This window comes from Pseudophryne corroboree, chromosome 8 (genome assembly GCF_028390025.1).
Source record: "Pseudophryne corroboree isolate aPseCor3 chromosome 8, aPseCor3.hap2, whole genome shotgun sequence".
NCBI classification, from domain to species: Eukaryota; Metazoa; Chordata; class Amphibia; order Anura; family Myobatrachidae; genus Pseudophryne; species Pseudophryne corroboree.
In genome coordinates, this window is record NC_086451.1 from 405,814,130 (window position 1) to 405,838,416 (window position 24,287).

The 24,287-nt window shown below is 49.7% G+C and overlaps 1 long non-coding RNA gene and 1 pseudogene across 1 annotated transcript in view; one reads left to right on the forward strand and one right to left on the reverse strand.

Moving 5' to 3' along the window:
• The window catches only part of LOC134947861 (uncharacterized), a 101,882-nt gene that overhangs the window by 10,517 nt on the left and 67,078 nt on the right, over positions 1–24,287 (reverse strand). The window lies entirely within an intron of this gene.
• Positions 517–635, forward strand: LOC134953156 (5S ribosomal RNA; annotated as a pseudogene).

Below are 24,287 nucleotides of genomic sequence, written 5' to 3' on the forward strand. Positions count from 1 at the left end.
TTGTCAACAAGATTGTTACAAAGACAGCATGCGGTATTTCAGGCTCTAGGGATTTAGTTAGCCTTAGTGTGGGCAATAGAGATTGTGTCTCTGGAAATACATTCCCTATCTACCTATCTGCCAGTCTGTCTGTACAGCTGATAAAGATATCTTTGAGTAGTTTCAGCTTTAATGACATTATATTATTTCAAGATTTAATGTGTATTAATCTTGTTGGCATGTCATCAGTATAATAAGGGTTCATTTATGCCCTATCACACGTGAAAAATCCATTGTTGATCTATGTTGCACAGCACACACAAAAAAAGCAACATGCAGGCGGCTCCATTTGGCAAAACCGACTGACCATATGATTTAAACCTTCGTATACCTATACATTTGGAATACAATTTGGTGCAATGATGGTCAAACATATGTCTCTTTTTCTAAGAGATCATCTGCCCATTCCAATAACCAGGCTTATGGTGTAGTCAATAGCTGCATACCAGCTGCAGGTCCTTGCCTCATTAAACCTAAATCTACTGCCATACCACACCGCACATGCCCAATCTCGCCCGATCTTGGAAGCAATACGGTGTTGGGCCTGGTCAGTACTTAGGTGGTTGACCACTAAGGAATACCTGGTGTTGTAGGTTTTTCTTGACGGCAATACTCTGATTATTGCACTAACCTAAAAATCAATACCTGGTGGGCACATTCCTTGATTTTGCCATACTTCATGCCGCATTTTTTGCCTTACATATATGTTTTCACCTATATATTCACAGCTGTAATTCGCAACCAATGTTTCATTTTTGTTTAATCATATTTTTAAACAACAATTTTAGGTGTACTTCTTATTTTACCTATAAATAATTAAAGGTTACGTTTTAAATACCTACCTCATCATGCATTATCTAATCCACCATTGTTTCCAAGAGTGAGTGCTCCCAACAAGGGTCTCTTTTTCTTTTTCTCTCTTCTCTTTATTACCAGGATCAGGTCATTGTTAGGAGAAGGTTTTTTATTGAAGCCTCTTCGTAGTTCCGAAGCCGGACGGCTCGGTCAGACCGATTTTAAACCTGAAAGATCTGAATCTCTACCTGAAAAGTTTCAAGTTCAAGATGGAATCCCTGAGGGTAGTGATTTCCAGTCTGGAAGAGGGGGACTTCATGGTGTCAGTAGACATAAAAGATGCTTACTTGCATGTTCCCATTTATCCTCCTCACCAAGCTTATCTGAGATTCGCAGTACAGGGTTGCCATTACCAGTTTCAGACGTTGCCGTTCGGACTCTCCACGGCACCGAGGGTATTCACCAAGGTGATGGCGGAGATGATGGTCCTCCTTCGTTAAAAAGGAGTCAATATAATTCCTTATCTGGATGATCTCCTGATAAAAGTGAGATCCAGGGAACAGTTGGTGCAGAACATCGCACTCTCCCTGTCAATACTCCAATAACACGGTTGGATCATGAATTTTCCAAAGTGGCAGTTGGAACCGGCGACAAGATTGTCCTTTTTAGGGATGATTCTGGACATAGAAGTACGGAGAGTATTTCTTCCAGTGGAAAGGGCTCTGGAAATCCAGAAAATGGTCAAACAAATAGTGAAACCAACAAGCGTGTCGATCAATCAATGCATTCGGTTGTTGGGGAAAATGGTAGCGGCCTACGAGGCCATACAATGTGGCTGATTTCATGCCAGAGTATTCCAGTGGGACCTGTTGGACAAGTGGTCCGGATCCCACCTACACATGCATTGGAAAATAATCCTGTCCACCAAAGCCAGGATTTCGCTCCTGTGGTGGCTACACAGTTCTCACCTACTAGAGGGACGCAGGTTTGGGATTCACGACTGGGTCCTAATAACCACGGATGCAAGTCTCCGAGGCTGGGGAGCTGTCACACAGGGGGAAAGCTTCCAAGGAAAATGGTCAAGTCAGGAAACCTGGCTTTACATAAATGTTCTGGAATTGAGAGCCATTTACAACAGCCTTCTACAAGCGGTACATCTTCTTCAAGATCCCGTGCAGATCCAGTCGGACAATGTAACAGCAGTCGCGTACATAAACAGGCAAGGCGGAACGAAAAGCAGAGCGGCAATTGCAGAGGTGACAAGGATTCTCCTCTGGGCAGAAAGACATGTTAGAAGTCTGTCAGCAATTTTCATTCCGGGAGTGGACAACTGGGAAGCAGACCTCCTCAGCAGACACGATCTCCATCCAGGAGATTGGGGCCCCCACCAAGAAGTCTTCGCAGAGGTGACAAGTCTTTGGGGAGTTCCTCAAGTAGACATGATGGCATCTCGTCTAAACAAGAAGCTTCAGAGATATTGTTCCAGGTCGAGAGACCCTCAAGCAATAGCAGTGGATGCACTGGTGACTCAGTGGGTGTTTTGGTCTGTATATGTTTTCCCTCCACTTCCACTGATTCCAAAAGTTCTCAAAATAATAATAAGAACAAGAGTTTGAGCAATCTTCATTGCCCCAGACTGGCCAAGAAGGGCTTGGTATCCAGATCTTCAGGAGTTGCTCATAGAAGATCCTCGGCCTCTTCCTCCTCGAGAGGACCTACTACAGCAGGGGCCGTGTGTGTATCAAGACTTACCGCGGATACGTTTGACGGCATGGCTGTTGAGCGTCGGATCCTAGCCCGAAAGGGTATTCCCAAGGAAGTCATCCCCACTCTTATTCAGGCCAGGAAACGAGTAACGTCTAAACATTACCACCGTATTTGGAGAAAATATGTGTCTTGGTGTGAATCCAAGAAGGCTCCTATGGAAGAGTTTGAGTTGGGACGTTTTCTCCATTTTCTGCAGGCTGATGTGGATGCGGGCCTTAGATTGGGGTCAATCAAGGTCCAGATTTCGGCCTTATCGGTTTTCTTTCAAAAACAATTGGCCTTCTTTCTAGTTCAGACGTTCATGAAAGGGGTTCTGCACATCTAGCCTCCATTTGTGCCTCCAGTGGCACCATGGAACCTTAATGTGGTGTTGCAGTTCCTTCAATCAGATTGGTTTGAACCTCTGCATGAGATAGAATTGAAGTTCCTCACTTGGAAAGTGGTGATGCTTTTGGCCTTGGCATCCACAAGGCGGGTGTCTGAGTGGGGGGCCTTGTCTCACAAGAGCCCTTACCTGATCTTCCATGAAGATAGGGCAGAGTTAAGAACTCGTCAACAATTTCTTCCAAAGGTGGTTTCGTCCTTCCACATAACCCTCACTTTCACTGAGTCACAGTCTCTATGTGGTTAGAGCTTTGAAGATCTATGTCGCAAGAACAGCTCGATTACAGAAAACGGAGGCTCTGTTTGTCCTGTATGCTCCCAACAAGATTGGGTGTCCTGCTTCTAAGCAGACTATTGCGCGCTGGATCAGAGGGACAATTCAGCACGCTCATTTTACGGCAGGCTTGCCGGTACCGAAGTCGGTGAAGGCCCATTCTACTAGGAAAGTGGGCTCATCCTGGGCGGCTGCCCGGGGCGTCTCGGCTTTACAACTTTGCCGAGCAGCTACTTGGTCAGGGTCAAACACATTTGCTAAATTTTATAAGTTTGACACCTTGGCCGATGAGGACCTCAAGTTCGGTCAATCGGTACTGCAGGGTCATCCGCACTCTACTGCCCATACTGGAGCTTTGGTATAACCCCATGGTACTGAAGTGGACCACAGCATCCTCTAGGACGTATGAGAAAATAGGATTTTAATACCTACCGGTAAATCCTTTTCTCCTAGTCCGTAGAGGATGCTGGGCACCCGACCCAGTGCGTACTTTACCTGCAGTTTGTTCTTTATAGTTACACAAGTTGTGTTTCATTTGTTTATAGCATGTTGCTGTAAATGGTTCATGCCTGTTGGCGTGTTTCTTGTTGAATGCCATGTTGTGCGGCATGGTTGAGGTGTGAGCTGGTATGAATCTCACCATTAGTGTAAAAGTAAATCCTTTCCTCGAAATGTCCGTCTCCCTGGGCACAGTTCCTATAACTGAGGTCTGGAGGAGGGGCATAGAGGGAGGAGCCAGTTCACACCCTTGAAAAGTCTTAAAGTGCCCATAGCTCCTGCGGAACCATCTATATCCCATGGTACTGAAGTGGACCGCAGCATCCTCTACGGACTAGGAGAAAAGGAATTATCGGTAGGTATTAAAATTCTATTTTTTGAAGGGATCAGTATGATTTGACAGCGCATGGGATCCCGTCGGTCATGATACCGATGCTGAGATCCCGATATTTGTGAAGCCAGGGGAGAGTAGGGGGTGTTCCCCCTCTCCCCAACCCCCTAGCCCTAACCCTCTCTACCTGCAGCCTAACCCTAACCTCCCCCCCTGTTGCCTAACCCTAACCATTCCCTGTAGGTGCCTAAACCTAACCGCCCTGCTGCCTAAACCTAACTCTCCCCCCGCAGCATAGCCCTAACCCCCCCCCTGCAGCCTAAACCTAACCTGCAGCACATTCTCTCCTAATTTGGGATCCCGGGTGTCAGTATTCCGGTGTCGGGATGGTGTACCCATTCTGGATGCCGGTGTGGGCATTCAGAATAGGGTCAGTAATCACCGGCATCGGTATTCTGACTGCCGGGATACCTGACTGCATACCTTTTTGAACACTTGTTAGAACATTACAACAAAATACAATTTTTAACATGTAACTCAGATGTAACTTTGAGCATGTTTAAAATAATGTATTCTGAATAGGAGGCACATTTGACAGTACACATGGGGCCTAATTCAGACCTGATCGTAGCAGCAACTTTGTTAGCAGAAGGGCAAAACCATGGTGGTCATTCCGAGTTGTTCGCTCACTGCTATTGTTAGCAGAATTGCTAATAGGCTAAAATCCGTCAGTTCTGCGCATGCGTGTGCACGGCAGGGCGCACGCGCTAAGCAATTTTACACAAAACTATGCTATTTTACTCACGGGCGAACAAAGCTTTTCAGTCGCTCTGTTAATCGGAGAATGATTGACAGGAAGTGGGTGTTTCTGGGTGGTAACTGAGCGTTTTTCGGGAGTGTGCTAAAAAACGCAGGTGTGCCAGCAGAAAACGCAGGAGTGGCTGGAGAAACGGGGGAGTGGCTGGCCGGACGCTGGGCGTGTTTGTGACGTCAAACCAGGAACTAAACTGACTGAGGTGATCGCAATCTAGGAGTAGGTCTGGAGCTACTCAGAAACTGCAAGGAAATACTTAATAGCAGAATTGCTTATCATTCGTTAGCAATTCTGCTATGCTAAGGTACACTCGCAGAGGGCGGCGGCTTTGTGTTTGCATTTCTGCTAAAAGTAGCTAGCGAGCGAACAACTCGGAATGAGGGCCCATGTGCACTGCAGGGGGAGCAGATACAACATGTGCAGAGAGAGTTAGATTTGGGTGGGTTATATTGTTTCTGTGCAGGGTAAATACTGGCTGCTTTATTTTTACACTGCAATTTAGATTTCAGTTTGAACACACCCCACCCATATCTAACTCTCTCTGCACATGTTATATCTGCCCCCACCCCCACCCTGCAGTGTACATGGTTTTGCCCATCTGCTAACAAAGGGGGTCATTTTGACCCATTCACTCGCTGCTTTTTGTCGCAGCTGAGCGAACAGGTCCCTACTGCGCAGCAGTAGCAGGGCTGCGATCGCCTCTGCCTGATTGATAGGCAGAGGGGATCGCTGGGCGGGAGGGGGCGGAACGGCGGCGTTTGGCTGCCGTTTCACGGGAGCGGTCCGGCTAATGCAGGCGTGGCCGGACCGAATGGGGGGCGGGCCGCAGCGGCTGCGTGATGTCACACGCAGCCGCTGCGGGCCGGGGAGAGATGAGTAGCTCCCGGCCAGCATGCTAAAGCTGTGCGATGCCTTTGCACTTCTGCGGGGGAGGGGGGGTGTCGGCACTGACATGCGGGGCAGACTAGCCCTGTGCTGGGCGTCCCCCCGCATGTCAGTGTGAATGATCGTAGCTGTGCTAAATTTAGCACAGCTACGATCAACTCGGACCCCCAAGTTGTTGCTACCATCAGGTCTGAATTACACCCATGGTACATTTCAATGTAAAGAACATTTGAATAAATATTAACGGTTAACGTGGGATGAAAGAGATCCTGTAAGGTTTGGGAAAATTCCCAAGTCCAGATATATTAGGTATGATGTCCAATTCCTCCAGTGCAATGGGAGACTTCAAGTTAAAATTTTGCAGAATAGTAATTAAGAAAAGAAAAAGTTCCATTTTAACCAGGTCCTTTCCCAAGCACATCCTTTTACCTGGGGTAAAAAAAAAATGTTCAGCATTACTAAAAGACATCTGTCAGATCTTAAGGACATATAAAGACACCAGTATCTCATTAGTTGTTTAAAGGGGTGGTCTTCAGTATGCCGGCGGTCGGGCTCCCGACGACCAGCATACCGGCGCCGGGAGCCCGACAACCGGCATACCGACACTTATTCTCCCTCGTGGGGGTCCACGACCCCCCTGGAGGGAGAATAAAATAGTGTGGCGCTCTTAGCGCGCCACCGCGCCCGTAGCGTGGTGAGCGCAGCGAGCCCGCAAGGGGCTCATTTGCGCTCGCCACACTGTTGGTAAGCCAGCGGTCGGGCTCCCGGCGCCGGTATGCTGGTCGCCGGGAGCCCGACCGCCGGTATATCGTAGTGAACCCGTTTAAAGGGGTGCAGACGTATTGTTAAATTGTACTGGATTGATAGTATGAAACAGCGTATAATACCTACAAGCTTAATATATAAACTCCAGTGTTACATTATAATTTACTTATAATATGAAAAATATTTTAAAAACTTCAGTTCACTAGGAACTAATAAAATAATTAAATTTGTGAAAATGTATCTATACTGTATACTGTACTTAGGACCCGATTCTGATTTGCAAGTAAAGCAACAACAACAAAAAGCACGTAACCTGGGCAAAACCATGTTGCACTGCAGGTGGGGCAGATGTAACATGTGCAGAGAGATTTAGATTTGGGTGGGGTGTGTGCAAACTGATTTCTAATTTGCAGTGTAAAAACAAAGCTGTCTATAATTTGTGGACCACATGCAAAAGCAGCCAGTATTTACTAGTGATGTGCACCGGAAATTTTTCGGGTTTTGTGTTTTGGTTTTGGGTTCGGTTCCGCGGCCGTGTTTTGGGTTCGAACACGTTTTGGCAAAACCTCACCGAATTTTTTTTGTCGGATTCGGGTGTGTTTTGGATTCGGGTGTTTTTTTCAAAAAACCCTAAAAAACTGCTTAAATCATTGAATTTGGGGGTCATTTTGATCCCATAGTTTTATTAACCTCAATAACCATAATTTCCACTCATTTCCAGTCTATTCTGAACACCTCACACGTGACAATATTATTTTTAGTCCTAAAATTTGCACCGAGGTCGCTGGATGGCTAAGCTAAGCGACACAAGTGGCCGACACAAACACCTGGCCCATCTAGGAGTGGCACTGCAGTGTCATGCAGGATAGCCCTTCCAAAAATACTCCCCAAACAGCACATGATGCAAAGAAAAAAAGAGGTGCAATGAGGTAGCTGTGTGAGTAAGCTAAGCGACCCTAGTGGCCGACACAAACACCTGGCCCATCTAGGAGTATCACTGCAGTGTCACGCAGGATGGCCCTTCCAAAAAATACTCCCCAAACAGCACATGACGCAAAGAAAAAAAGAGGCGCAATGAGGTAGCTGTGTGAGTAAGCTAAGCGACCCTAGTGGCCGACACAAACACCTGGCCCATCTAGGAGTGGCACTGCAGTGTCAGGCAGGATGGCCCTTCCAAAAAATACTCCCCAAACAGCACATGACGCAAAGAAAAGTAGAGGCGCAATGAGGTAGCTGTGTGAGTAAGCTAAGCGACCCTAGTGGCCGACACAAACACCTGGCCCATCTAGGAGTGGCACTGCAGTGTCAGGCAGGATGGCCCTTCCAAAAAATACTCCCCAAACAGCACATGACGCAAAGAAAAAAAAAGGCGCAATGAGGTAGCTGTGTGAGTAAGCTAAGCGACCCTAGTGGCCGATACAAACACCTGGCCCATCTAGGAGTGGCACTGCAGTGTCAGGCAGGATGGCCCTTCCAAAAAATACTCCCCAAACAGCACATGACGCAAAGAAAAAAAGAGGCGCAATGAGGTAGCTGTGTGAGTAAGCTAAGCGACCCAACTGGCCAACACAAACACCTGGCCCATCTAGGACTGGCACTGCAGTGTCACGCAGGATGGCCCTTCCAAAAAATACTCCCCAAACAGCACATGACGCAAAGAAAAAAGAGGCGCAATGAGGTAGCTGTGTGAGTAAGCTAAGCGACACAAGTGGCCGACACAAACACCTGGCCCATCTAGGAGTGGCACTGCAGTGTCAGGCAGAATGGCCCTTCCAAAAAATACTCCCCAAACAGCACATGACGCAAAGAAAAAAGAGGCGCAATGAGGTAGCTGTGTGAGTAAGCTAAGCGACACAAGTGGCCGACACAAACACCTGGCCCATCTAGGAGTGGCACTGCAGTGTCAGGCAAGATGGCCCTTCCAAAAAATACTCCCCAAACAGCACATGACGCAAAGAAAAAAAGAAGCGCAATGAGATAGCTGTGTAAGTAAGCTAAGCGACCCTAGTGGCCGACACAAACACCTGGCCCATCTAGGAGTGGCACTGCAGTGTCAGGCAGGATGGCCCTTCCAAAAAATACTCCCCAAACAGCACATGATGCAAAGAAAAAAAGAGGCGCAATGAGGTAGCTGTGTGAGTAAGCTAAGCGACCCTAGTGGCCGACACAAACACCTGGCCTATCTAGGAGTGGCACTGCAGTGTCACGCAGTATGGCCCTTCCAAAAAATACTCCCCAAACAGCACATGACGCAAAGAAAAAAAGAGGCGCAATGAGGTAGCTGTGTGAGTAAGCTAAGCGACCCTAGTGGCCGACACAAACACCTGGCCCATCTAGGAGTGGCACTGTAGTGTCAGGCAGGATGGCCCTTCCAAAAAATACTCCCCAAACAGCACATGACGCAAAGAAAAAAAGAGGCGCAATGAGGTAGCTGTGTGAGTAAGCTAAGCGACCCTAGTGGCCGACACAAACACCTGCCCTATCTAGGAGTGGCACTGCAGTGTCAGGCAGGATGGCCCTTCCAAAAAATACTCCCCAAACAGCACATGACGCAAAGAAAAAAAGAGGCGCAATGAGGTAGCTGTGTGAGTAAGCTAAGCGACCCTAGTGGCCGACACAAACACCTGGCCCACCTAGGAGTGGCACTGCAGTGTCAGGCAGGATAGCCCTTCCAAAAATACTCCCCAAACAGCACATGATGCAAAGAAAAAAAGAGGTGCAATGAGGTAGCTGTGTGAGTAAGCTAAGCGACCCTAGTGGCCGACACAAACACCTGGCCCATCTAGGAGTATAACTGCAGTGTCACGCAGGATGGCCCTTCCAAAAAATACTCCCCAAACAGCACAAGACGCAAAGAAAAAAAGAGGCGCAATGAGGTAGCTGTGTGAGTAAGCTAAGCGACCCTAGTGGCCGACACAAACACCTGGCCCATATAGGAGTGGCACTGCAGTGTCAGGCAGGATGGCCCTTCCAAAAAATACTCCCCAAACAGCACATGACGCAAAGAAAAAAAGAGGCGCAATGAGGTAGCTGTGTGAGTAAGCTAAGCGACCCTAGTGGCCGACACAAACACCTGGCCCATCTAGGAGTGGCACTGCAGTGTCAGGCAGGATGGCCCTTCCAAACAATACTCCCCAAACAGCACATGACGCAAAGAAAAAAAAAGGCACAATGAGGTAGCTGTGTGAGTAAGCTAAGCGACCCTAGTGGCCGACACAAACACCTGGCCCATCTAGGAGTGGCACTGTAGTGTCAGGCAGGATGGCCCTTCCAAAAAATACTCCCCAAACAGCACATGACGCAAAGAAAAAAAAAGGCGCAATGAGGTAGCTGTGTGAGTAAGCTAAGCGACCCTAGTGGCCGACACAAACACCTGCCCTATCTAGGAGTGGCACTGCAGTGTCAGGCAGGATGGCCCTTCCAAAAAATACTCCCCAAACAGCACATGACGCAAAGAAAAAAAGAGGCGCAATGAGGTAGCTGTGTGAGTAAGCTAAGCGACCCTAGTGGCCGACACAAACACCTGGCCCATCTAGGAGTGGCACTGCAGTGTCAGGCAGGATAGCCCTTCCAAAAATACTCCCCAAACAGCACATGATGCAAAGAAAAAAAGAGGTGCAATGAGGTAGCTGTGTGAGTAAGCTAAGCGACCCTAGTGGCCAACACAAACACCTGGCCCATCTAGGAGTGGCACTGCAGTGTCACGCAGGATGGCCCTTCCAGAAAATACTCCCCAAACAGCACATGACGCAAAGAAAAAAGAGGCGCAATGAGGTAGCTCTGTGAGTAAGCTAAGCGACACAAGTGGCCGACACAAACACCTGGCCCATCTAGGAGTGGCACTGCAGTGTCAGGCAGGATGGCCCTTCCAAAAAATACTCCCCAAACAGCACATAACGCAAAGAAAAAAGAGGCGCAATGAGGTAGCTGTGTGAGTAAGCTAAGCGACACAAGTGGCCGACACAAACACCTGGCCCATCTAGGAGTGGCACTGCAGTGTCAGGCAAGATGGCCCTTCCAAAAAATACTCCCCAAACAGCACATGACGCAAAGAAAAAAAGAAGCGCAATGAGATAGCTGTGTGAGTAAGCTAAGCGACCCTAGTGGCCGACACAAACACCTGGCCCATCTAGGAGTGGCACTGCAGTGTCAGGCAGGATGGCCCTTCCAAAAAATACTCCCCAAACAGCACATGATGCAAAGAAAAAAAGAGGCGCAATTAGGTAGCTGTGTGAGTAAGCTAAGCGACCCTAGTGGCCGACACAAACACCTGGCCTATCTAGGAGTGGCACTGCAGTGTCACGCAGGATGGCCCTTCCAAAAAATACTCCCCAAACAGCACATGACGCAAAGAAAAAAAGAGGCGCAATGAGGTAGCTGTGTGAGTAAGCTAAGCGACCCTAGTGGCCGACACAAACACCTGGCCCATCTAGGAGTGGCACTGTAGTGTCAGGCAGGATGGCCCTTCCAAAAAATACTCCCCAAACAGCACATGATGCAAAGAAAAAAAGAGGCGCAATGAGGTAGCTGTGTGAGTAAGCTAAGCGACCCTAGTGGCCGACACAAACACCTGCCCTATCTAGGAGTGGCACTGCAGTGTCAGGCAGGATGGCCCTTCCAAAAAATACTCCCCAAACAGCACATGACGCAAAGAAAAAAAGAGGCGCAATGAGGTAGCTGTGTGAGTAAGCTAAGCGACCCTAGTGGCCGACACAAACACCTGGCCCATCTAGGAGTGGCACTGCAGTGTCAGGCAGGATAGCCCTTCCAAAAATACTCCCCAAACAGCACATGATGCAAAGAAAAAAAGAGGTGCAATGAGGTAGCTGTGTGAGTAAGCTAAGCGACCCTAGTGGCCGACACAAACACCTGGCCCATCTAGGAGTATCACTGCAGTGTCACGCAGGATGGCCCTTCCAAAAAATACTCCCCAAACAGCACATGACGCAAAGAAAAAAAGAGGCGCAATGAGGTAGCTGTGTGAGTAAGCTAAGCGACCCTAGTGGCCGACACAAACACCTGCCCTATCTAGGAGTGGCACTGCAGTGTCAGGCAGGATGGCCCTTCCAAAAAATACTCCCCAAACAGCACATGACGCAAAGAAAAAAAGAGGCGCAATGAGGTAGCTGTGTGAGTAAGCTAAGCGACCCTAGTGGCCGACACAAACACCTGGCCCATCTAGGAGTGGCACTGTAGTGTCAGGCAGGATGGCCCTTCCAAAAAATACTCCCCAAACAGCACATGATGCAAAGAAAAAAAGAGGCGCAATGAGGTAGCTGTGTGAGTAAGCTAAGCGACCCTAGTGGCCGACACAAACACCTGCCCTATCTAGGAGTGGCACTGCAGTGTCACGCAGGATGGCCCTTCCAAAAAATACTCCCCAAACAGCACATGACGCAAAGAAAAAAAGAGGCGCAATGAGGTAGCTGTGTGAGTAAGCTAAGCGACCCTAGTGGCCGACACAAACACCTGGCCCATCTAGGAGTGGCACTGCAGTGTCAGGCAGGATGGCCCTTCCAAAAAATACTCCCCAAACAGCACATGACGCAAAGAAAAAAAGAGGCGCAATGTGGTAGCTGTGTGAGTAAGCTAAGCGACACTAGTGGCCGACACAAACACCTGGCCCATCTAGGAGTGGCACTGCAGTGTCAGGCAGGATCGCCCTTCCAAAAAATACTCCCCAAACAGCACATGACGCAAAGAAAAAAAAAGGCACAATGAGGTAGCTGTGTGAGTAAGCTAAGCGACCCTAGTGGCCGACACAAACACCTGGCCCATCTAGGAGTGGCACTGCAGTGTCAGGCAGGATGGCCCTTCCAAAAAATACTCCCCAAACAGCACATGACGCAAAGAAAAAAAGAGGCACAATGAGGTAGCTGTGTGAGTAAGCTAAGCGACCCTAGTGGCCAACACAAACACCTGGCCCATCTAGGAGTGGCACTGCAGTGTCAGGCAGGATGGCCCTTCCAAAAAATACTCCCCAAACAGCACATGACGCAAAGAAAAAAGAGGCGCAATGAGGTAGCTGTGTGAGTAAGCTAAGCGACACAAGTGGCCGACACAAACACCTGGCCCATCTAGGAGTGGCACTGCAGTGTCAAGCAAGATGGCCCTTCCAAAAAATACTCCCCAAACAGCACATGACGCAAAGAAAAAAAGAAGCGCAATGAGATAGCTGTGTGAGTAAGCTAAGCGACCCTAGTGGCCGACACAAACACCTGGCCCATCTAGGAGTGGCACTGCAGTGTCAGGCAGGATGGCCCTTCCAAAAAATACTCCCCAAACAGCACATGACGCAAAGAAAAAAAGAGGCGCAATGAGGTAGCTGTGTGAGTAAGCTAAGCGACCCTAGTGGCCGACACAAACACCTGCCCTATCTAGGAGTGGCACTGCAGTGTCACGCAGGATGGCCCTTCCAAAAAATACTCCCCAAACAGCACATGACGCAAAGAAAAAAAGAGGCGCAATGAGGTAGCTGTGTGAGTAAGCTAAGCGACCCTAGTGGCCGACACAAACACCTGGCCCATCTAGGAGTGGCACTGTAGTGTCAGGCAGGATGGCCCTTCCAAAAATACTCCCCAAACAGCACATGATGCAAAGAAAAAAAGAGGTGCAATGAGGTAGCTGTGTGAGTAAGCTAAGCGACCCTAGTGGCCGACACAAACACCTGGCCCATCTAGGAGTATCACTGCAGTGTCACGCAGGATGGCCCTTCCAAAAAATACTCCCCAAACAGCACATGACGCAAAGAAAAAAAGAGGCGCAATGAGGTAGCTGTGTGAGTAAGCTAAGCGACCCTAGTGGCCGACACAAACACCTGCCCTATCTAGGAGTGGCACTGCAGTGTCAGGCAGGATGGCCCTTCCAAAAAATACTCCCCAAACAGCACATGACGCAAAGAAAAAAAGAGGCGCAATGAGGTAGCTGTGTGAGTAAGCTAAGCGACCCTAGTGGCCGACACAAACACCTGGCCCATCTAGGAGTGGCACTGCAGTGTCAGGCAGGATAGCCCTTCCAAAAAATACTCCCCAAACAGCACATGACGCAAAGAAAAAAAGAGGCGCAATGAGGTAGCTGTGTGAGTAAGCTAAGCGACCCTAGTGGCCGACACAAACACCTGGCCCATCTAGGAGTGGCACTGCAGTGTCAGGCAGGATGGCCCTTCCAAAAAATACTCCCCAAACAGCACATGACGCAAAGAAAAAAAAAGGCACAATGAGGTAGCTGTGTGAGTAAGCTAAGCGACCCTAGTGGCCGACACAAACACCTGGCCCATCTAGGAGTGGCACTGCAGTGTCAGGCAGGATGGCCCTTCCAAAAAATACTCCCCAAACAGCACATGACGCAAAGAAAAAAAGAGGCGCAATGAGGTAGCTGTGTGAGTAAGCTAAGCGACCCTAGTGGCCAACACAAACACCTGGCCCATCTAGGAGTGGCACTGCAGTGTCACGCAGGATGGCCCTTCCAAAAAATACTCCCCAAACAGCACATGACGCAAAGAAAAAAGAGGCGCTATGAGGCAGCTGTGTGAGTAAGCTAAGCGACACAAGTGGCCGACACAAACACCTGGCCCATCTAGGAGTGGCACTGCAGTGTCAGGCAGGATGGCCCTTCCAAAAAATACTCCCCAAACAGCACATGACGCAAAGAAAAAAGAGGCGCAATGAGGTAGCTGTGTGAGTAAGCTAAGCGACACAAGTGGCCGACACAAACACCTGGCCCATCTAGGAGTGGCACTGCAGTGTCAGGCAAGATGGCCCTTCCAAAAAATACTCCCCAAACAGCACATGACGCAAAGAAAAAAAGAAGCGCAATTAGATAGCTGTGTGAGTAAGCTAAGCGACCCTAGTGGCCGACACAAACACCTGGCCCATCTAGGAGTGGCACTGCAGTGTCAGGCAGGATGGCCCTTCCAAAAAATACTCCCCAGACAGCACATGATGCAAAGAAAAAAAGAGGCGCAATGAGGTAGCTGTGTGAGTAAGCTAAGCGACCCTAGTGGCCGACACAAACACCTGGCCTATCTAGGAGTGGCACTGCAGTGTCACGCAGGATGGCCCTTCCAAAAAATACTCCCCAAACAGCACATGACGCAAAGAAAAAAAGAGGCGCAATGAGGTAGCTGTGTGAGTAAGCTAAGCGACCCCAGTGGCCGACACAAACACCTGGCCCATCTAGGAGTGGCACTGTAGTGTCAGGCAGGATGGCCCTTCCAAAAAATACTCCCCAAACAGCACATGACGCAAAGAAAAAAAGAGGCGCAATGAGGTAGCTGTGTGAGTAAGCTAAGCGACCCTAGTGGCCGACACAAACACCTGCCCATCTAGGAGTGGCACTGCAGTGTCAGGCAGGATGGCCCTTCCAAAAAATACTCCCCAGACAGCACATGATGCAAAGAAAAAAAGAGGCGCAATGAGGTAGCTGTGTGAGTAAGCTAAGCAACCCTAGTGGCCGACACAAACACCTGGCCTATCTAGGAGTGGCACTGCAGTGTCACGCAGGATGGCCCTTCCAAAAAATACTCCCCAAACAGCACATGACGCAAAGAAAAAAAGAGGCGCAATGAGGTAGCTGTGTGAGTAAGGTAAGCGACCCTAGTGGCCGACACAAACACCTGGCCCATCTAGGAGTGGCACTGTAGTGTCAGGCAGGATGGCCCTTCCAAAAAATACTCCCCAAACAGCACATGACGCAAAGAAAAAAAGAGGCGCAATGAGGTAGCTGTGTGAGTAAGCTAAGCGACCCTAGTGGCCGACACAAACACCTGCCCTATCTAGGAGTGGCACTGCAGTGTCAGGCAGGATGGCCCTTCCAAAAAATACTCCCCAAACAGCACATGACGCAAAGAAAAAAAGAGGCACAATGAGGTAGCTGTGTGAGTAAGCTAAGCGACCCTAGTGGCCGACACAAACACCTGGCCCATCTAGGAGTGGCACTGCAGTGTCAGGCAGGATAGCCCTTCCAAAAATACTCCCCAAACAGCACATGATGCAAAGAAAAAAAGAGGTGCAATGAGGTAGCTGTGTGAGTAAGCTAAGCGACCCTAGTGGCCGACACAAACACCTGGCCCATCTAGGAGTATCACTGCAGTGTCACGCAGGATGGCCCTTCCAAAAAATACTCCCCAAACAGCACATGACGCAAAGAAAAAAAGAGGCGCAATGAGGTAGCTGTGTGAGTAAGCTAAGCGACCCTAGTGGCCGACACAAACACCTGCCCTATCTAGGAGTGGCACTGCAGTGTCAGGCAGGATGGCCCTTCCAAAAAATACTCCCCAAACAGCACATGACGCAAAGAAAAAAAGAGGCGCAATGAGGTAGCTGTGTGAGTAAGCTAAGCGACCCTAGTGGCCGACACAAACACCAGGCCCATCTAGGAGTGGCACTGCAGTGTCAGGCAGGATAGCCCTTCCAAAAATACTCCCCAAACAGCACATGATGCAAAGAAAAAAAGAGGTGCAATGAGGTAGCTGTGTGAGTAAGCTAAGCGACCCTAGTGGCCGACACAAACACCTGGCCCATCTAGGAGTATCACTGCAGTGTCACGCAGGATGGCCCTTCCAAAAAATACTCCCCAAACAGCACATGACGCAAAGAAAAAAAGAGGCGCAATGAGGTAGCTGTGTGAGTAAGCTAAGCGACCCTAGTGGCCGACACAAACACCTGGCCCATCTAGGAGTGGCACTGCAGTGTCAGGCAGGATGGCCCTTCCAAAAAATACTCCCCAAACAGCACATGACGCAAAGAAAAAAAGAGGTGCAATGAGGTAGCTGTGTGAGTAAGCTAAGCGACCCTAGTGGCCGACACAAACACCTGGCCCATCTAGGAGTGGCACTGCAGTGTCACGCAGGATGGCCCTTCCAAAAAATACTCCCCAAACAGCACATGACGCAAAGAAAAAAAGAGGCGCAATGAGGTAGCTGTGTGAGTAAGCTAAGCGACCCTAGTGGCCGACACAAACACCTGGCCCATCTAGGAGTGGCACTGTAGTGTCAGGCAGGATGGCCCTTCCAAAAAATACTCCCCAAACAGCACATGACGCAAAGAAAAAAAGAGGCGCAATGAGGTAGCTGTGTGAGTAAGCTAAGCGACCCTAGTGGCCGACACAAACACCTGCCCTATCTAGGAGTGGCACTGCAGTGTCAGGCAGGATGGCCCTTCCAAAAAATACTCCCCAAACAGCACATGACGCAAAGAAAAAAAGAGGCGCAATGAGGTAGCTGTGTGAGTAAGCTAAGCGACCCTAGTGGCAGACACAAACACCTGGCCCATCTAGGAGTGGCACTGCAGTGTCAGGCAGGATAGCCCTTCCAAAAATACTCCCCAAACAGCACATGATGCAAAGAAAAAAAGAGGTGCAATGAGGTAGCTGTGTGAGTAAGCTAAGCGACCCTAGTGGCCGACACAAACACCTGGCCCATCTAGGAGTATCACTGCAGTGTCACGCAGGATGGCCCTTCCAAAAAATACTCCCCAAACAGCACATGACGCAAAGAAAAAAAGAGGCGCAATGAGGTAGCTGTGTGAGTAAGCTAAGCGACCCTAGTGGCCGACACAAACACCTGCCCTATCTAGGAGTGGCACTGCAGTGTCAGGCAGGATGGCCCTTCCAAAAAATACTCCCCAAACAGCACATGACGCAAAGAAAAAAAGAGGCGCAATGAGGTAGCTGTGTGAGTAAGCTAAGCGACCCTAGTGGCCGACACAAACACCTGGCCCATCTAGGAGTGGCACTGTAGTGTCAGGCAGGATGGCCCTTCCAAAAAATACTCCCCAAACAGCACATGATGCAAAGAAAAAAAGAGGCGCAATGAGGTAGCTGTGTGAGTAAGCTAAGCGACCCTAGTGGCCGACACAAACACCTGCCCTATCTAGGAGTGGCACTGCAGTGTCACGCAGGATGGCCCTTCCAAAAAATACTCCCCAAACAGCACATGACGCAAAGAAAAAAAGAGGCGCAATGAGGTAGCTGTGTGAGTAAGCTAAGCGACCCTAGTGGCCGACACAAACACCTGGCCCATCTAGGAGTGGCACTGCAGTGTCAGGCAGGATGGCCCTTCCAAAAAATACTCCCCAAACAGCACATGACGCAAAGAAAAAAAGAGGCGCAATGAGGTAGCTGTGTGAGTAAGCTAAGCGACACTAGTGGCCGACACAAACACCTGGCCCATCTAGGAGTGGCACTGCAGTGTCAGGCAGGATCGCCCTTCCAAAAAATACTCCCCAAACAGCACATGACGCAAAGAAAAAAAATGGCACAATGAGGTAGCTGTGTGAGTAAGCTAAGCGACCCTAGTGGCCGACACAAACACCTGGCCCATCTAGGAGTGGCACTGCAGTGTCAGGCAGGATGGCCCTTCCAAAAAATACTCCCCAAACAGCACATGACGCAAAGAAAAAAAGAGGCACAATGAGGTAGCTGTGTGAGTAAGCTAAGCGACCCTAGTGGCCAACACAAACACCTGGCCCATCTAGGAGTGGCACTGCAGTGTCAGGCAGGATGGCCCTTCCAAAAAATACTCCCCAAACAGCACATGACGCAAAGAAAAAAGAGGCGCAATGAGGTAGCTGTGTGAGTAAGCTAAGCGACACAAGTGGCCGACACAAACACCTGGCCCATCTAGGAGTGGCACTGCAGTGTCAAGCAAGATGGCCCTTCCAAAAAATACTCCCCAAACAGCACATGACGCAAAGAAAAAAAGAAGCGCAATGAGATAGCTGTGTGAGTAAGCTAAGCGACCCTAGTGGCCGACACAAACACCTGGCCCATCTAGGAGTGGCACTGCAGTGTCAGGCAGGATGGCCCTTCCAAAAAATACTCCCCAAACAGCACATGACGCAAAGAAAAAAAGAGGCGCAATGAGGTAGCTGTGTGAGTAAGCTAAGCGACCCTAGTGGCCGACACAAACACCTGCCCTATCTAGGAGTGGCACTGCAGTGTCACGCAGGATGGCCCTTCCAAAAAATACTCCCCAAACAGCACATGACGCAAAGAAAAAAAGAGGCGCAATGAGGTAGCTGTGTGAGTAAGCTAAGCGACCCTAGTGGCCGACACAAACACCTGGCCCATCTAGGAGTGGCACTGTAGTGTCAGGCAGGATGGCCCTTCCAAAAATACTCCCCAAACAGCACATGATGCAAAGAAAAAAAGAGGTGCAATGAGGTAGCTGTGTGAGTAAGCTAAGCGACCCTAGTGGCCGACACAAACACCTGGCCCATCTAGGAGTATCACTGCAGTGTCACGCAGGATGGCCCTTCCAAAAAATACTCCCCAAACAGCACATGACGCAAAGAAAAAAAGAGGCGCAATGAGGTAGCTGTGTGAGTAAGCTAAGCGACCCTAGTGGCCGACACAAACACCTGGCCCATCTAGGAGTGGCACTGCAGTGTCACGCAGGATGGCCCTTCCAAAAAATACTCCCCAAACAGCACATGACGCAAAGAAAAAAAGAGGTGCAATGAGGTAGCTGTGTGAGTAAGCTAAGCGACCCTAGTGGCCGACACAAACACCTGGCCCATCTAGGAGTATCACTGCAGAGTCAGGCAGGATGGCCCTTCCAAAAAATACTCCCCAAACAGCACATGACGCAAAGAAAAAAAGAGGTGCAATGAGGTAGCTGTGTGAGTAAGCTAAGCGACCCTAGTGGCCGACACAAACACCTGGCCCATCTAGGAGTGGCACTGCAGTGTCACGCAGGATGGCCCTTCCAAAAAATACTCCCCAAACAGCACATGACGCAAAGAAAAAAAGAGGCGCAATGAGGTAGCTGTGTGAGTAAGCTAAGCGACCCTAGTGGCCGACACAAACACCTGGCCCATCTAGGAGTGGCACTGTAGTGTCAGGCAGGATGGCCCTTCCAAAAAATACTCCCCAAACAGCACATGACGCAAAGAAAAAAAGAGGCGCAATGAGGTAGCTGTGTGAGTAAGCTAAGCGACCCTAGTGGCCGACACAAACACCTGCCCTATCTAGGAGTGGCACTGCAGTGTCAGGCAGGATGGCCCTTCCAAAAAATACTCCCCAAACAGCACATGACGCAAAGAAAAAAAGAGGCGCAATGAGGTAGCTGTGTGAGTAAGCTAAGCGACCCTAGTGGCAGACACAAACACCTGGCCCATCTAGGAGTGGCACTGCAGTGTCAGGCAGGATAGCCCTTCCAAAAATACTCCCCAAACAGCACATGATGCAAAGAAAAAAAGAGGTGCAATGAGGTAGCTGTGTGAGTAAGCTAAGCGACCCTAGTGGCCGACACAAACACCTGGCCCATCTAGGAGTATCACTGCAGTGTCACGCAGGATGGCCCTTCCAAAAAATACTCCCCAAACAGCACATGACGCAAAGAAAAAAAGAGGCGCAATGAGGTAGCTGTGTGAGTAAGCTAAGCGACCCTAGTGGCCGACACAAACACCTGCCCTATCTAGGAGTGGCACTGCAGTGTCAGGCAGGATGGCCCTTCCAAAAAATACTCCCCAAACAGCACATGACGCAAAGAAAAAAAGAGGCGCAATGAGGTAGCTGTGTGAGTAAGCTAAGCGACCCTAGTGGCCGACACAAACACCTGGCCCATCTAGGAGTGGCACTGTAGTGTCAGGCAGGATGGCCCTTCCAAAAAATACTCCCCAAACAGCACATGATGCAAAGAAAAAAAGAGGCGCAATGAGGTAGCTGTGTGAGTAAGCTAAGCGACCCTAGTGGCCGACACAAACACCTGCCCTATCTAGGAGTGGCACTGCAGTGTCACGCAGGATGGCCCTTCCAAAAAATACTCCCCAAACAGCACATGACGCAAAGAAAAAAAGAGGCGCAATGAGGTAGCTGTGTGAGTAAGCTAAGCGACCCTAGTGGCCGACACAAACACCTGGCCCATCTAGGAGTGGCACTGCAGTGTCAGGCAGGATGGCCCTTCCAAAAAATACTCCCCAAACAGCACATGACGCAAAGAAAAAAAGAGGCGCAATGAGGTAGCTGTGTGAGTAAGCTAAGCGACACTAGTGGCCGACACAAACACCTGGCCCATCTAGGAGTGGCACTGCAGTGTCAGGCAGGATCGCCCTTCCAAAAAATACTCCCCAAACAGCACATGATGCAAAGAAAAAAAGAGGTGCAATGAGGTAGCTGTGTGAGTAAGCTAAGCGACCCTAGTGGCCGACACAAACACCTGGCCCATCTAGGAGTATCACTGCAGTGTCACGCAGGATGGCCCTTCCAAAAAATACTCCCCAAACAGCACATGACGCAAAGAAAAAAAGAGGCGCAATGAGGTAGCTGTGTGAGTAAGCTAAGCGACCCTAGTGGCCGACACAAACACCTGGCCCATCTAGGAGTGGCACTGCAGTGTCAGGCAGGATGGCCCTTCCAAAAAATACTCCCCAAACAGCACATGACGCAAAGAAAAAAAGAGGTGCAATGAGGTAGCTGTGTGAGTAAGCTAAGCGACCCTAGTGGCCGACACAAACACCTGGCCCATCTAGGAGTGGCACTGCAGTGTCACGCAGGATGGCCCTTCCAAAAAATACTCCCCAAACAGCACATGACGCAAAGAAAAAAAGAGGCGCAATGAGGTAGCTGTGTGAGTAAGCTAAGCGACCCTAGTGGCCGACACAAACACCTGGCCCATCTAGGAGTGGCACTGTAGTGTCAGGCAGGATGGCCCTTCCAAAAAATACTCCCCAAACAGCACATGACGCAAAGAAAAAAAGAGGCGCAATGAGGTAGCTGTGTGAGTAAGCTAAGCGACCCTAGTGGCCGACACAAACACCTGCCCTATCTAGGAGTGGCACTGCAGTGTCAGGCAGGATGGCCCTTCCAAAAAATACTCCCCAAACAGCACATGACGCAAAGAAAAAAAGAGGCGCAATGAGGTAGCTGTGTGAGTAAGCTAAGCGACCCTAGTGGCAGACACAAACACCTGGCCCATCTAGGAGTGGCACTGCAGTGTCAGGCAGGATAGCCCTTCCAAAAATACTCCCCAAACAGCACATGATGCAAAGAAAAAAAGAGGTGCAATGAGGTAGCTGTGTGAGTAAGCTAAGCGACCCTAGTGGCCGACACAAACACCTGGCCCATCTAGGAGTATCACTGCAGTGTCACGCAGGATGGCCCTTCCAAAAAATACTCCCCAAACAGCACATGACGCAAAGAAAAAAAGAGGCGCAATGAGGTAGCTGTGTGAGTAAGCTAAGCGACCCTAGTGGCCGACACAAACACCTGCCCTATCTAGGAGTGGCACTGCAGTGTCAGGCAGGATGGCCCTTCCAAAAAATACTCCCCAAACAGCACATGACGCAAAGAAAAAAAGAGGCGCAATGAGGTAGCTGTGTGAGTAAGCTAAGCGACCCTAGTGGCCGACACAAACACCTGGCCCATCTAGGAGTGGCACTGTAGTGTCAGGCAGGATGGCCCTTCCAAAAAATACTCCCCAAACAGCACATGATGCAAAGAAAAAAAGAGGCGCAATGAGGTAGCTGTGTGAGTAAGCTAAGCGACCCTAGTGGCCGACACAAACACCTGCCCTATCTAGGAGTGGCACTGCAGTGTCACGCAGGATGGCCCTTCCAAAAAATACTCCCCAAACAGCACATGACGCAAAGAAAAAAAGAGGCGCAATGAGGTAGCTGTGTGAGTAAGCTAAGCGACCCTAGTGGCCGACACAAACACCTGGCCCATCTAGGAGTGGCACTGCAGTGTCAGGCAGGATGGCCCTTCCAAAAAATACTCCCCAAACAGCACATGACGCAAAGAAAAAAAGAGGCGCAATGAGGTAGCTGTGTGAGTAAGCTAAGCGACACTAGTGGCCGACACAAACACCTGGCCCATCTAGGAGTGGCACTGCAGTGTCAGGCAGGATCGCCCTTCCAAAAAATACTCCCCAAACAGCACATGACGCAAAGAAAAAAAATGGCACAATGAGGTAGCTGTGTGAGTAAGCTAAGCGACCCTAGTGGCCGACACAAACACCTGGCCCATCTAGGAGTGGCACTGCAGTGTCAGGCAGGATGGCCCTTCCAAAAAATACTCCCCAAACAGCACATGACGCAAAGAAAAAAAGAGGCACAATGAGGTAGCTGTGTGAGTAAGCTAAGCGACCCTAGTGGCCAACACAAACACCTGGCCCATCTAGGAGTGGCACTGCAGTGTCAGGCAGGATGGCCCTTCCAAAAAATACTCCCCAAACAGCACATGACGCAAAGAAAAAAGAGGCGCAATGAGGTAGCTGTGTGAGTAAGCTAAGCGACACAAGTGGCCGACACAAACACCTGGCCCATCTAGGAGTGGCACTGCAGTGTCAAGCAAGATGGCCCTTCCAAAAAATACTCCCCAAACAGCACATGACGCAAAGAAAAAAAGAAGCGCAATGAGATAGCTGTGTGAGTAAGCTAAGCGACCCTAGTGGCCGACACAAACACCTGGCCCATCTAGGAGTGGCACTGCAGTGTCAGGCAGGATGGCCCTTCCAAAAAATACTCCCCAAACAGCACATGACGCAAAGAAAAAAAGAGGCGCAATGAGGTAGCTGTGTGAGTAAGCTAAGCGACCCTAGTGGCCGACACAAACACCTGCCCTATCTAGGAGTGGCACTGCAGTGTCACGCAGGATGGCCCTTCCAAAAAATACTCCCCAAACAGCACATGACGCAAAGAAAAAAAGAGGCGCAATGAGGTAGCTGTGTGAGTAAGCTAAGCGACCCTAGTGGCCGACACAAACACCTGGCCCATCTAGGAGTGGCACTGTAGTGTCAGGCAGGATGGCCCTTCCAAAAATACTCCCCAAACAGCACATGATGCAAAGAAAAAAAGAGGTGCAATGAGGTAGCTGTGTGAGTAAGCTAAGCGACCCTAGTGGCCGACACAAACACCTGGCCCATCTAGGAGTATCACTGCAGTGTCACGCAGGATGGCCCTTCCAAAAAATACTCCCCAAACAGCACATGACGCAAAGAAAAAAAGAGGCGCAATGAGGTAGCTGTGTGAGTAAGCTAAGCGACCCTAGTGGCCGACACAAACACCTGGCCCATCTAGGAGTGGCACTGCAGTGTCACGCAGGATGGCCCTTCCAAAAAATACTCCCCAAACAGCACATGACGCAAAGAAAAAAAGAGGTGCAATGAGGTAGCTGTGTGAGTAAGCTAAGCGACCCTAGTGGCCGACACAAACACCTGGCCCATCTAGGAGTATCACTGCAGAGTCAGGCAGGATGGCCCTTCCAAAAAATACTCCCCAAACAGCACATGACGCAAAGAAAAAAAGAGGTGCAATGAGGTAGCTGTGTGAGTAAGCTAAGCGACCCTAGTGGCCGACACAAACACCTGGCCCATCTAGGAGTGGCACTGCAGTGTCACGCAGGATGGCCCTTCCAAAAAATACTCCCCAAACAGCACATGACGCAAAGAAAAAAAGAGGCGCAATGAGGTAGCTGTGTGAGTAAGCTAAGCGACCCTAGTGGCCGACACAAACACCTGGCCCATCTAGGAGTGGCACTGTAGTGTCAGGCAGGATGGCCCTTCCAAAAAATACTCCCCAAACAGCACATGACGCAAAGAAAAAAAGAGGCGCAATGAGGTAGCTGTGTGAGTAAGCTAAGCGACCCTAGTGGCCGACACAAACACCTGCCTTATCTAGGAGTGGCACTGCAGTGTCAGGCAGGATGGCCCTTCCAAAAAATACTCCCCAAACAGCACATGACGCAAAGAAAAAAAGAGGCGCAATGAGGTAGCTGTGTGAGTAAGCTAAGCGACC